This window comes from Carcharodon carcharias, chromosome 9 (genome assembly GCF_017639515.1).
Source record: "Carcharodon carcharias isolate sCarCar2 chromosome 9, sCarCar2.pri, whole genome shotgun sequence".
NCBI lineage: Eukaryota > Metazoa > Chordata > Chondrichthyes > Lamniformes > Lamnidae > Carcharodon > Carcharodon carcharias.
In genome coordinates this window covers 112,228,633-112,244,563 of record NC_054475.1, presented here as the reverse complement: position 1 = coordinate 112,244,563, position 15,931 = coordinate 112,228,633, and positions in this window count along the sequence as shown.

Below are 15,931 nucleotides of genomic sequence, written 5' to 3'. Positions count from 1 at the left end.
GTATTGGAGCCTAGTCAGGTCACGTCAGAGGGAATCAGGGGTTCAGGGGAGTAGTCAGGGATTCAGAAGGGTGGTCGCGGGGTCAGGAGAGTAGGAAGGTTGTTGGGGAGTGGTCAGGGGGGGTCAGTCCGAGGAATTAGGTGGTTAACTAAATAGTTACCCAGAAGTTAGACTAGGATGTTTCTGTCTAACATTTCCTGTGTCACTATTCAGGTAAGAAAGTCGGAGTCGTCTGATGTCTTTGATCATAACACAGAGTTGGAGACTTTTTCAAAGTGTTCCGCAGAATAGGGGAATGGTCTATCAGAAGTTCAAACCTCTCACACAATTCCCATGGAGGCCTTGCTTTGGGACCTCCGAGCGGTCTGTAGCATATCTACCTGGGCACATCCAGCCTCCGACCATCTGGAGGCCGGAAGATCTGGGCCAATGGTACTCTCAGCAATAACTCACCATTTTGATATTATATTTGTCAGTAATTTCAACAGATTTTGCGAGAATTTAGTATTGTAGGTTAAGTAGGAACAATGGGATTTAAAAAGAAGCCTCTTATTGGCTAATCACATTGAAGATTTGGTTAAGTGAATTACTTGAATGTGTACAAAATGTGCATATGAATATTAATAATATTAAAATATAGCTAGGCTATGGCCGGGATTTTCCATACTCGCTGGTGTCAGACGTGTTTGGTGGCATGAGCAGACAATATGGTGAGAAGGCCAAAAATCAGCTTCACATGTTATTCACAATAAGAGGTTGTGGTGGAAGAATTAATCTAGGCTGCTCTTTTGGTTCAAGCTGGTTTATTTTCAAGGCAGCTCCTTTGTTACTGACTTCCAAGTAGCTTCCACATACAGGGTCCCAGCCATACCTTTTTATTCTGTTTAGTCTGTTTAATCAATGCCCATCACCTATTTAACTAGCAATAGTCTTTAACAGGGTGATTGCCATGTAGTACGATTATTTATACATTGACATCACAATGTCGTGAAACCAGTTTGTGATTGTTCACTTCGCCCTACGATGGTGGGCCGTTTTCCCCACCGTTGGACATCGGGAACCTCATTGTAATACATCAGCATATCATTATAAGGCAGCCCACCGGTCTCATCTACCCCTGGCTGGATCATCAGCCCATGTTGGCGGGAAAACATGCCATGTTTCACAACAGCATAAATAAGGCGTGCACTTGGCAGGCTGCACTTTGCTCAGGACTTCAAAGTTTGTTTGCTTACCTTGCTTCGGTCAGCACTCGCAGTCATCAGTACCAGGCTTCACAGACAGCATCACATCACTTTTAGGGAGGCTCACGGGTAGGTCTCTACCTACTAGATCAGCCTACATGGGTGGCTTGTCAACGGCTGCAATGCAAGGTCTTGCTTAGTGAAGGGGGAGAAGTGAACTCAGGCAAGGAGAGATTGCAGGACCAGAGCTATACTAGGGAAGGAGGGTATCCCAGGGTGTGTATGGAGGCACATGTTGATCTGTGCAAGTGGCCTCAAGATGGTGAGGGCTGAGGAGGCAGTCTCCAGAGGAGGTGAGGCCAGATGGACATGAATGTGTGTGTGAGAATGGGTGGTAATGTCCCTTGAGCTGGCAGTGAGTGAGATGCCAGTGAGTGTGTGAGTTTAGAGTGTTGAGATGGTTGCCTTCCCCTGACTGCAGGGATGAGATCATTCTTCCTCTATCTGCATTGGATGTCCAACCTCTTTTGTGCAACATTGGCACTGATCACCACTGCCATCACCTACCAAGCCAGAGTGATAATGTTGCTGCCCCTCCTGCAGCCAGAGCAGGGGCAGAGGGCATCACATCCAGCCTCCATGGTGTCCAAAAGGCACTTGAGGGCTGCAGTCTTCTTGCCTTTTGGGGCCATGTCTTCTTTGCAGTAGTCCTGGGCTGGAAGCACTGAGCATGGCTGTACTCTAAATGTGGTGCCTGGCATGATGAACTGGTGAGGTGATGGCGTGGCAGGCAGATGAAATTCCGCCTGTCATGAAAACAGCATATTTCCAAGGAATGCATAATTAATGCAGTGGGTTTGGCATGATATCATGTGAAAACTCGTCATCGCGACCAGTGGGTAAAACATTGTTTTACCCACCCACTACCGCACTTAGTGCAAATCTGGGACAATTCCGTCCTATGATTCTGGATTAATTGAATGTCTTAGTGAAATCCACCGTTAAGATTCTCATATGAATAATGGTGCAGGGTGAGATGAACTATAAGTAATATTCTCCATTTTCAGCAACCTTGTGATACCTTGGGTGGTAGAAATATGCAACAAAACTAAAACAATAGTGAAACAATTTGAAAGAGAATTTAGTCCTATTTTTTCTTTCAATTTAGGACATCCATTTGTATTATGTAGGGTGTAATTTGTAAATAGTTAATGGTGTTATTAAGTGCTTACTTCAGAGTTAGTAAATAATGATATTACAAGATTCAGATTTACTAACTTCCAGGTTTCAGTGCCTTAGGGTAGTAAATTCTGACTTTACAGCTCTATGCTAATTAATATATTTCATTTTATTATGCACACACGAGAACGGTTGATTGAAGAACACAAGGTCTGCCTCTGAAGTTCAATTTTCTGCCTAAAGCAGAACTGTCAAAGAAGGTTTCATAGGAGGTTGACTTATCTCCACTCTAGTAAATTGTAAAAACTTGTGGATGGTGAAGTAACACACATCGGAGGTGTGATTTCTTAAAACCAAGGGGATATGGTAGTTTAGCAGCAATGTCACTGTCCTAGGAATCTATAGAATTCCCTGGGTATGCGGGTTAGCTAGTGGGATTTAATTAATAAACTTGGAATTATAAAACTATTCTCAATAATGATGACCATGGCAGCTATCATTGATTATCGTAAAGAAAAATTTGGCTCACTAATGTCCTTTACGGAAGGAAACCTGCTATCCTTAACTAGTCTGGACTCCGTGTGACTCCAAACCCATAGCAATATGTTGACTCTTAACTGACATCTGAAAGGGCCTACCAAACCATTTAGTTCAAGGGCAATTAGGGATTGCCTTGCCAGCGATGCCCACATCCCATGAAAGAATAAAGACACTTCTGATATGGGGGTTGTTGTAATGACACACACCTGACACAGGGATTGGTGAGGTAACATACAACCTATTATATAATACCTTTGCCTATTATAAAAAAAAAGTATTACACTGAGTCACAGCTTCACAGGTTTTAAGGAGTGTCTTAAAGGAGGAAAGCGAGGTACAAAGACAGATGTGCAGGAGGGTATTCTAGAGCTTGGGGTCCAGGCACCTGAAAGTGCGGCCACCAATAGTGGAGCAATTAAAATCTGGGATGCTCAAAAGGCCAGAATTGGAGGAGCCCAGATACCTCAGAGGTTTGTAGGGCTGGACATGATTACAGAGATAGATAGCAATGAGGACACTCAGGGATTTAAAAACAGGGTGGAGGATTTTAAAATCAAGTTGTTGCGTGACCTGGAGCCAATGTAGTCAGTGATCACAAGAGTGATAGTGGAACGGGCATTGCTACAAGTAAAGATATGGGCCACCAAGTTTTGGATGACCTCAAATTTATGTAGGGAGATCAGGCAAAAGTTTGTTGAAATTTTCAAATATGGAGGCAATGCAGGCATGAATGAGGGTTTCAGCATTAGATCAGCTGAGGTAGGGTTGAAGTCGGGTGATATTACAGAGATGGAAACATGCAGTCTTAGTGATGGCATAAATACAAGGTTGGAAGTTCATCTCAGGAAGACATGTGGCACAACGTGTCAATTTGATTTAGTTTCAGATAGTTGCCAGGGAGATGGATGGAGCTAATAGTTAGGGAAAGGGATTTGGAGCATGGACTGAAAACAATGGTTTCTGTCTTCTCAATATTCAATTGGAAAAAATATCTGTACATCCAGTACTCAGTGTTGAATAATTTAGTGCCAGTGGAGGAGTCGAGAGAGGTGGTGGTGAGGAAGAGCTGGGTGTCGTCAGTGTACATGTATAAACTAATACTACTTTCAGATGATGTCACTGAGGACAGCATGTAGATGAGAAATAGGAGGGGGCCACGGATAGATTCTTAGGGGACACAAGAGATAACTGTGCACGAGCAGGAAGAGAAGCCATTGCAAGCGATTCTGACTACGATTAGATAAGAATGAAACCAGTTGAGAGCTGTCTCAGCTAGCTGCACAACTGTGGAAAGACATTTGTGGAGGATGGTATAGTCAGCCGTGTCAAAGGCTCAAGGAGGACAAGTTTACCATACACAGCTGACATGAACTGGTAAAATAATATACACACTTGACAGGTATTGGTGAAGAAACACACTCTTTCATATAGCATCTTTAAACAAAATAAAATGTTTTAGGCATTATCAAAGAAAGTTTAACATCAAGCCAGCCGAGAGAAATTTCAAGGGAGACAACCAAAAGCTTGGGTGGAGGGTGAGGTTTGTAGGAATGTCCTGATGGAGGAGAGGGGTAGAGAGTTTTAGAGAGGTAATTACAGAGCTGATACAGCTGAAGGTACAAATGCCAGTGGTGGGGCATAGTACGTTGGGGATTTTAAAAAAGGCCAGCTTTGAAGAAACTCTGAGATCTCAGAGGTGATGGAGATGTACTCTTTCATCAGTAGACATACCAATGCTGCCACATCCCAATGAACAAGCTGCATGCACTATGGTATTTCCAGGCTAAAGGTAGAAATGTGTAATAAGTTAGCTGATTTAGAAAGTACATGTTTTTGTGATGGGATTTATAAATCTATATGCTAAATCATTATTTAATACAGCATGCAGTAGCTGTGCACTCGGTATCCCATACTTAAAGCTTTATTGGCTTTATCATCTGTTAATTAAAGACTGACTTGTATTGACGATCCTACTTCTAAGGAAATATATATGACTCAAGGGCACTTTAATTAATCCAACAGTTTGATGTTTTCTTCATGAAAGATCCGGGAACAGTGCTACCAACTGCAATTACAAGATATAAGACTTGTAGCTACTTTTGCCTCAATGTAACAGTACTTGGGAATGTGGGCACATGGTGGAACAGGCAACTTGGGACAAAGATTCCAGAGCATCTGTTTCTTTACTTAAATCTGTGCAACTGATCAAATCCCTGACTCATTGCTGCAGCCCCAAGTGTCCTCGGATATCTATCTTTACAGCACAAAACCTGGCAGGCCACAAACCACCCCCTACCTTCTCCCCACACCACCCATAATGCATAAGTGTCTTGGACCATGTTGACTGTCATCAATTGTTGGTATCTATCCTCCCTACCTGTGGCCAGTGAGCATCGAGGCCGCTTACAGTATTGCTGCAGAGATTGCAGAGATTGAAGGTTTGTTCCCAGAACTAAATCTGCTTCCTTAACAGGGATGCAGATGTCCCAATCGTGGCTTGTGGTTTTCCTAGTCTGACACCATTGCCTAGTTCTTATCAGCTTAACTTGGCAGCTGCTATTGTCTGTGGCAAGTTGCATGCTCAAGTAAATGCATTTAAATTAGTAAGAATATCTTGAAACTGTAGCAATTCCAGAAGTTGCCTGGCAACTCATGCTTTTAAGGCATGCTGATGTATTCAGTTCAGTCAAGTTAGAGCAGAGAAACATCATGTGAAGGAATGCACAGGATGGGGTGCTTTTCTGTACACCGCAGTTTTGTCGCGAGAGCCCTGAGACCATTAGCTGACAGAAAATACTGGAAGGCCTCTGAATGGTATATGTGGCTGCTGTTTTACAGTCTACCATGTCTACGGGGGATTCTACCTGATGAATATCTAAAATATTGGGTGGCCCTTGTCCAGGTTTTGTTTGTCCTGTTACAGAAATCAATTGTTCCCAATAAGGTGTGCGGATGTCATTCCTTGATATATATATATAAACATATATATATATATATATATTTGTAGCAAGGACACAGGTGCTGTATGGTGCTGCCACCATGGCATACAATGTGCATTTGCTAGTGGATCTTCCAAAAAGGGTGGACCCTTGGGGATGCATTCATGCTTCCCCTTCGAAGCTTGCAATTGGTGCGTGAAGCAGCCGCTGAAAGGGTATGGCGGGGCGGTGGGGATGTTATCTCCCAAGTGGTAAATAAAAGTTCCTCCTTATGAAGAATCTGCCATTTTTGCATTGGTTCAAAAATTCTGCTCCACAATGTTAAGCCCGAAGAAGGGGTATGTACATCTCAGGAGACCCTTGGAGATGTAGAGCTTTTGGGCTTGCCTGGCAGACATGTGTTAAGTCCTCAGGAGGCCGAAGCTATATATTGCCAGGTTGGGGGGGTTGGGTACATGCACATCGCTGGGGGAGTGGCTTATGCATATGAAAGAATGTGCAAGGATGGGGTGATTTTCTGTGCACCACGGTACAGATCCAATAAAATGCAAAGGGACAATTCTCCAGTTCTGTTTGGCAGCAAGCAAATTGACAAAATCGACATCATCCTGACGTTTCAAGGCACACGTGTCCTGATTGTCAGGGATTGCTGATGGTGCAGACAGCACATTTCCAGGATCCAGAAAGACAATGCATTGCACACTGCATGTGAGTCTGCATGGGAATCTCTCCGGACATCAAGGCAGTGCCTGCTGAAGAAGCCATGGCCACCAGCATTAAAATGGGGTTCAGGGAGATACGCTACATTGCATATTCCCAAAACTACATGGCTCTAAATTAGACATGTCTCTCAGGCCCAATTACTCTGGCCTGATGTGAACATGTAATTGTGGAGAGAAATTGGTTAACTGATTGCCCAATAAGGCACATAGCTGGACCCCAGTGAAAATAACTGAATGCATGTTGGGTGTAAGGGTAAATGCAAGCCTGCACAATTAAATGGAAATGATGCAGTCAACCTCCTTAATGCAAAATGTCTTTATTGTCTTTTTGATGGATCCCGCACAATAGAATATTACCACACCACACATACACAGCAAGTCTCTTTTTATCAATGTATGCATGTGTGTAAATAAGCACCATTACGAGTCATATCAATGCACATAGATTTTTCCACACATATAAACTTGAATAATCACTTGTATGTAATCCTGAAAATCTAATTAAAAACAAATGCAGTAAATTGAACATGCACTTTGTATTCATGCAACAGCAGCATCGTTGGATCAGGGTCCATACAATAAGAATACTGAAGTCCGTCATGACTTCTACACAGTCAGGGCAATAGCGTATTGCAATTCACATCAATTCTGAGGTATACATATCTCAGCATTTAATGTCATGAAGCTGAAGGTGGCTACAGAGGCACTGCAATCTACATCCAGGGGTGGGTGTCTAAAAGAAATGAGAAAGTATGAAAATACGCTTAAAGCACACCAATAGATTTTGATACGAGATCACGCACAACCGTGAGGAGAAAATGTGTCTTAAGGTCCGTTTAAGCCATTTGCCAGCTACTGGTGCTGACTCAGGAACTGGGCCTGGAACTGAGGTTGAACTGGATTTCAGACGAGACCAGTAGATCCACCAGTCTTTTGCTCACATCCAGTGAAGCCCAGTTCAAACCAGATTGGAACTAGCTTATGCCATTATGGTCCAGTTTGATCCAGAACTGGGTTCAAACTGATCCAAGCTGGTTTTCCCCTCTGGGGAAATATTCATACCTTCCTACACAGAGTTAGGTGGATTGTTTATGATGTGAACACAAGAAGAATTGAACTGGTTTGTTCCAGCCTCTTGAAGGCAAGGTTGGAAGAACATGCTGCTTGGAAAATAGCAAGAAGCCACATCAGGTTGGCTCACCAATATTCCTGCTTCCAGGGTCTTTCCTGGGAGCTGGGATAACTGTCCGCTCCACCAAGGCCGGCAGCCAATTAGTCCAATTAAGGCCACACTCGGAGGCCATTTTGTGCCAGTACCAGTATTTTACTGATGTTGAAGTGGTTCTCCACTGTGTGGATAAATCGTCAGCTCAATCAAGGCTGCCTCCTGAAGGCAGCAGGTGTGAGAGCTATTGGACCTTAAAGCTCCATTTCCCAATGACAAAGCCACAGAGATGAAATCCCACAGTGTCTTCAGTGAATAGGCCTTTGGAGAGATTTCCCCTCCAACTTTTGGAGTCTTCAGTGTAGCCCAACTGTGTAGGCCAATAAGGGCAGCTCTATATTGTCACATTCACCTGAGATGCCCCATCATAGAATCTGGCCACCATCCTACAATAAAAGTCACTCACAAAAATGTTTCCATTAACATCTTTACCCAATAACACATTTAGTTATATAAACAGAAATAAAGTATTCATGATTGCTTGTTCCTTTATGCCTGTCTTGCCTTTGCCTGTCCTAATGTTCCTAACCAGTGCTGCCCTAGTCAGCATTATGGCTGATGGAAAGCTGCTGACTTTCACCGGGTAGACTGTAGATGGCCTTGCCAGACCTATGGCAGCCTGACTTCAAACTGCACCACCCCAGCATGGGAGGCTGCAGTCTGATCTGACTGAGAGGCATTAGCAAGGGCACTGGGGGAGTGGCAGTGGTGGGAGCATTAATGCTGTTGTACTGAGAGGGGACAGCAGGTTTCCACAGAACCACTGCCAGTCCCTTGTCCTAACAAAGGACAGATTGCCGGGCTGCCTCTAGAGCCCTTTGAACATGTTATCTGCTATTATGATGGCAACAGTCTAAGCCTGCAGGGTAGCAAGCATGGATTTACACAACTACCATCTGAGCTTGCACTGTAGCACTACAGCATTGCCTGTGCTGCATATTGGAAGCTGAGACTGTGTCAATTGTGGGTGGGTTTGCTGATGCTGTTATGGATTTGGCCACCACTTACACACTTTTCACGCTGGCAAGAATGAGCTTCATGGTCTGAGCAATGTCCTGTGCTACGTTGGAGCCAGACATCTCCATACTCCTTGTGAAATTGACAACAGGTTGCCAATGCACCAAGCATCTTGGTGTACACATTTATCTGTGTACAAGGACAGGGAGAGAAATCATGGGCCTTGATGTTTCTTCTATTTCCGGGCCCCATAATCCTCCCACACCACCCTACAAACTTTAATCTTCCCCCTCAATCATGCTTGATATTTTTTCCCCTTTCAAAATTCACCAATCAATTCACCAAACAATCGCAGAGAGGTCCTGGTAAAATGATAATGCCCATTGTAGGCATCTGCTTATCAATATCATCCGATATATATGCAGCATAGGTTATTAATATTAAGAGCAGCAACAATATAATGCAGCGTTAGTTTGTGTGTGCCCTATAAGTGGTCCCACCCTGACTATTAAACTCATCAGAAAGTACAAATTTTACTTTAACAGCATTGTGCATTTGACAGAAAAATATCCCTATAATTATTAATAACTCTGTGCAGATGATAACGTTGATTTTGGTGTCTGTCTTATCCCCCATTAACATGTTCTACATATTGTGCTATATGGACATGTTGACTGCAAATTCATTTTGGGGGTAAAGATTCAATACTTGCAACCAGATAAACTGCACAAGATCATTTCCATTCAATAGAAGTAGAAGAAGACATTCTTCTGCCTAGATTTCCAGAATGCATTTTATAAAGTGCCACACCAAAGGTTATTGCAGAAAATAAAAGCTCATGGTGTAAAGGTTAACATATTGGCATGGATAAAAGAGTGGCTAGCTAACAGGAAGCAGAGAATTGGCATAAAATGGGTCTTTTTCTGGCTGGCAGGATGTGACAAGTGATGTGACACAGGGATCAGTGCTAGGGCCTCAACTTTTAACAATTTATATAAATGGCTTGGATGAAGGGACCCACGTAATGGTTGCCAAATTTGCAGATGACACAAAGATAGATAGGAAAGTAAATTGTGGAGAGGACATAAGGAGGCTACAAAGTGAAATAGATAGGTTAAGTGAATGGGCAAAGATCTATCAAATGGAGTATAAAGTGAACAAATGTGAAATTGTTCATTTTGGCAGGAAAAATAAAAGAAGCTTATCTAAATGATAAGAGATTGAGGAACTCTGAGATTCAAAGGAATCTGGTGTCCAGTGCATGAATCACAAAAGCTTAGTATGCAGGTGCAGCAGGTAATTAGGAAAGCTAATAGAATGTTATCATTTATTGTGAGGGGAATTGATTCCAAAATAGGGAGGTTATGCTTCAGTTGTACAGGACATTGGTGAGCCAACATCTGGAGTATAGTGTATAGTACTGGTCTCCTTATTTAAAGAAAGATATAAATGTGTTAGAAACAGTTCAGAGAAGGTTTACTAGACTAATGCCAGGAATGGGTGGGTTGTCTTATGAGGAAAGGCTGTACAAGTTAGGCTTATACCCACTGGAATTTAGAAGAGTCAGAGGTGACTTAATTGAAATCTTTAGGATCCTGAGGGGTCTTGACAGTATTGATGTGGAGAGGATGTTTCCTCTTGTGGGAGAATCTAGAACTAAGGGTCACTGTTTAAAAATAAGGGGTCATTCATTTAAGACAGAGATGAGGAGAGGTTGTGAATCTTTGGAACTCTCTTCCTCAAAAGGCAGTGGAAATAGAGTCTTTGAATATTTTAAGGCAGAGCTAGATAGATTCTTGATTCACAAGTTGGGGGGGGGGAGGCGATAGGATATTGGGGGTAGGCAGAAATGTGGGGTTGAGGTTACATTCAGATCAGCCATTGAATAGTGGAGCAGGCTCGAGATAGCTGAGTGACCTACTCCAGCTCCTAATTCATATGTTTTTATGTTCATATGAGTGCATGATATTATTCAATATAATTATTTCATATAAAGGGTGTAATTGGATTCTATTTTACCAGTAATCTTACAGGATAGAAAGATCAAATGACTCCTGAGCAACAAAGTGGAATGATTGATCAACATAAGTCTTTATTGCCAGTGAGAAGCATTGGAGCCCTCAGGTGTCTCTGTGCAACCCGACTTTTAAGAGGCCAACTGACAAAGACTGAATGGTTCACAATTCTATCTGTGTTTTCTTGATTGGCAAATCTGAATACTCTGCTGGTTGCTGCTTCTCAATACAATATATTTTCAATATCTACATTGTAACACAACTTTACCATGTTATTTCAATAGCTTATAAAACTCAAAAAATACCATGATAGAGTGGGATTTACATGAGTAGACGAAAGGACAAGGTTGATGTCAATGGAAAAGGTTCTTGACAATCACGCGCAATGCAAAACAGGTCACTGATTCATGATGAGCTCATTATGCACATTTAACCGGACAATCCCTACAAATCCTATTCAGAGTAAACAATCATTAGCAACAAAATAAATAGAATTTCAGCCATGATTCTATCCGCATTCACAATATAATTATGAATGCAAAGGTCATCCAGCCCAGTTCATCTCTTCCATCCCAGAATGACATATGAACATGTGAATTATGAGCAAGAGTAGGCCATTTGGCTCCTCCAGCCTTCTCTACCATTTAATAACATTGCCCACATTAGATCAGTGACTACAACTCTAAAGTACTTAATTAGCTGTAAAGCAATTTGAGACATTTGCCTGAATGTTTTGCTCATTGGGTGCATGTGATCAGTGGGCTCGGGAGAGGAAGGGAAACAGGCCCCTGACTGCGATTGGCTTCTGACAGCAATTTTACACTGGCTGGCCAATTAACGGCCAGCCAGCATGAAATGCACCCTGCTAAAGGCTCAGCACTGCCAGTGGGGTGGGACGAGGGCAGCACCAACATCATCACGAGCACTTCCAGTGAGCACCTGAAGGCAGGGAGCTGCAGAACTCCACAGAATTAGCAAAACAACAAAAGTGCTTCAAAATATGTCCAAGCAACACAATCAAGCACCTCATAAAAATCAGTTCCCAGATATCTATTTTTTATTTTATTTTTCCACGGAGGTTGCATCCCACCTTGGAATAAGCTTTGAGCAAAAATGTAAAGGCCTCCTGGCCGATTGGCCTGTTCATCAACCATAAAAGTGGATGGGCCACAAAAAATCACTTTCAATTGCTTCCTTAATGGGCTTAATTGTTTGATTAATTGTCAGCGGGCGCACTTCTGAATATCGTGCATGCTCACCAAGCTAGATATTGTGTCAGTGTGCGATGACATTGGGATGCTCGACCATCATCATCTCATGCAAATTCGCAGTTGGATAGGTTGGGCGCGCACCCACCTGTGGGATGGAAACTTCCATTTTGAAAGTTGCTATATGAATGTAGGTTTTGTCTTTCTTTCATTACACCTGCATGCAATAGGCAGAGTGACTGTAGCAAAAAATTGGATGCCCAATGTTGATTCTCTAAGGATAGTTAATCACAGAGGAATCAACTGATGTTAGGAAAGTGGCTACAAATAAATCACCACATTTACAAAAACAGTTCAACTCTGTAGCTAACCAAACCCCCAACTCTCCTTCTACCCTCTCCACAAAACCCCATCCAACCCCTGCAACCTCCCCCAATGCCCCCTCTAACCCCCACCCCACTCCAGCCTCCTCTAACACCCCTCTAACCTCCCCCGCCAAACTCCCCTCCAGCTTCCCCTCATGCCCTCCCCGCTCCCCTAACCTCCCCCAATCCCTACTCAAACCTCCCCCAACCCCCACTAACATCTCGCCTCACTTCCCCTCCAATCTCCCTGTATGCCCCCCTCCAACCTCTCCCCACCCTCCCCTCCAACCTCCGCCAGCACCCCCTTCACCCTCCTCAACCCCCATTCAAGCCTCACCCAACTCCCACTCTAACCTGCCCCAAGCCCTCACTAACCACTCCCTACCCATGCTCAAACCTCTCCCAATCTCCCTTCCAACCTCCTCCCCCAGCGACACCAAACCCCACACCAACTTCCCCCCAACTTCACCACCCCCAACTCTAACACTCACTTAAATCTCCCTACCAAATATCCCCAAACCCCTGCAACCTTCTTCCAATGCCCCAACCCCCATGCCAACCTCCCCCCAACTCCCTCTCTAGCCTCCCCCAACCCTTACTAAATTCTCCCTGCAATCTCCACTCCAACATTGCACAGCACCCCCAAACCCCCCTCCAACCATGCTCCAATCACCCATTCAACCTCCCAACAATGCAGTCCCCATCTCCCACCCAACCTTCCCTCACCCCTAAACCCTCCCTGCACCCACCAACCTTTCCGCCTCCTCAGAACACACAGGCACACAGCATCCATTTGGTTCTAAAATTGCACGGATTTTACTTACCATTTTTAAAATAAGAACACTCTTCTGACAGTTGTTATTGCTGTACTGCTGTTGCTGAGCTGCTGTTGCTGAGCTGCTGTTGCTGAGCAGCTGTTGTTGAGCTGCTGTTGCTGCACTACTGTTGCTGTGCTGCTGTTGACCTGCGGGCAGCTTTGGTTTTATGTCAGGCTTTTCAAAAGATAAAAAATCGGACCCACAAAGCTGCCCGAAGGTCAGAAGCAGGAGGGCAGCAACTCAGTGAAATTGACACTGACACTGACAGACCAGCTTTAAAAAGGTTGGAATTCCCCAGTTCTGATAGTTTTAAGCCGATCTGTGGCTCTGGCTGCTCAGTCTGGATTACAAGAAACTCCCTTTAAATCATAAAGCCCAGGCCCTTCCTACCCTGGACCCCACACCCTAGCCCCGGGCCCCGTGTTTGGTGCTGTCTATACCCTCTTCTCCCTGGCCTTGTCTTACTATGTCCCTCATCGGAGTCCTTGACTGAGTCCCCTGCAGCAGAACACATCTGAAACTATGCCCTCTTGGGAGCTGGCAGATGAGTTATCCTGGCATAGCTGCAAGCCAGTTCTTCTGATCAATCCTGGGCAAGAAAGATTGCAGTTCCTAAAGCCATAAGCAATAAGGGCTATCTTTAAGTTGCAGCAGACCATTGAATCACACTTTAGTTCCCATCCTGCAATAGCAAGCTCTGACTCACAGGCAGCTTTCATGCTGAGAGCTTGTCTTTATCTGTTATTTGGGCTGACTTCATCATTATGCAGTGCAGTGAAGGTCGAGCAAGGGTGTTTGCTGCACTTCACTTCCAATCAAGCTGACATGCAATCAGAAAATCTAGTTTTTTTTTTACTAAGGAAGTAGCTGATGAATTGATCCATCTCCTAGAGCAATTCCTGCAACCACAGAGCAAGACCAGTGCTCAGTTCTTTGCCATATAGGCGTCTTCCAGGTAATGGCAAGGATCAGCCAGTTTACAGTTAACTGTTGCATTACCCAGGTCCCTGCCTTGTTTTTATAACTTGACAAATGCATGGTGCTGGGATTCAGTGACAATAGAAGTGGCTGATAACAGGTTTTTGAAGCATGTAGAATCCTAAGGGTGTGTTGTGATGTTATCTAAACCCATATGGCTACTTCTGAAAGAAAATAATGATTGGAAAATTTAATGTGGTGTGTTGTGCCTTTGTTTAAAATAGTAGTAAAATTGAAAAGTGTTTTATTATACTGTACCTCTGTACTTTCTCCTTGTGCAGTTTACTGATGCAGTGTGGATGAGACTTTTCACTTCAAGGAGAAAATGCTAGGGCTCCCAGAGAGATCTGCTGAAGATTTGCTTGCCTTTCAGTTGGCTTCATACCTTAATGTGCTCAGGTACTCAAAGTCTAGTCTATCGCTTGCCCTAAGGCAGATGCATGCAAGAAGCCAGCATGGGCCTGAATGCCATTTGATTCATGTTGTGCCTCTTCCAATATACCTGTCCTGGATTCTGCTCCCAGAATGTTGTCCCACAATCATTCAATTGACACAAAAGTGTTGGATGTTAAGAGCATGATGCACCAGGAGCAGGTTGTCCAGTAGCATGTGGGAAACGGGGATCAGTGCAGTATGTCTGTCAGTGTTTTTTTACTGCATTACCATATCATATTCCCAAACAATTAGTTTCGGCAGGTGTGATAATAAGTCACAAGATCCTGATTTCAAATGCACTAGCTAAATTGACCCTCCAAACATGCAATATGAAGCAGTTTGGAGTTATGAGCCAAGAGAAGGAAGAGCAAAAATGGAGTCAAGAAGAACAATGGCTGGTCCTCTCTTCAGTGATGCCTCCCTGAATGTGCTGCTGGGGGGATGAGGGGACCCTGAAGGATACACTGTTCCCTAGCAAAGTTAGGAAGGAGCTGACTAGGGAAACAGAGAAGATTGGGGATAATGGAGGTCAGCAGCAGGAATGTGGTGCCACATTCCTGGATACAACGTAGGAAGCAGTTCAATGCCCAAAGCATGGCAGAAAAGATGCAAGAATACATTCACCCTCAGATCATGTGCTTATTCCCAATACCCCTTACCTTCTGAAGCCTACTCTAGCACATCTCTCCTTATACACTTATCTTATGGCTACCCTGCTCTTCTTCATAGTTGTTGTGGGGTGTTGGTTACAGTTTAGTAGGTCTGAAGAAGTCTTCATAGTCATACATAGGTTAACTGTAAGTCTCAATTGACTCTTAGAACTATTTACAAATGTACAATAAAGGGTACAAGCCAGGAGCTGTCTCCATGCTTGTTGGTACACCCAGCTCTGTCCAATGCCACACTGACTCCTAAGTGCAGGTCATGTGTTCTCTTACATCTCTGTGCAGACGGTACAATACTCGGTCCCACGTTAACCCCAAATGTGCCAGACCCTATATAACAGCTTCCCCCAAGTCTTTATCCAATGTATTTAGCATTACACTAGTTTACTTCATTTCTTACATTGTTATTACTACATTCTCAGTATTATTACATTATCATTATCTAGCCCACCTCCCCATTTCACATCCTTGAATTCAAAAGTTCCAGTAGCCTGGAGGCCTTATAACCTATCCATATTTTATTTGCACTACTGTCAGAAAAGTGCTATGCTCTGTTATTGCTGGTTCTTTCCATTGGTTTGGAGGTTGAGCTGGCATCCGGGTACCTTTTCATCCTTTTCATTCATCCTTCATGCCGGTTCAGCTGTTGCGCTGGTCAGTGGTTACTACTCTAACTTGTTTCTTGTGGGGTGGACAAACAA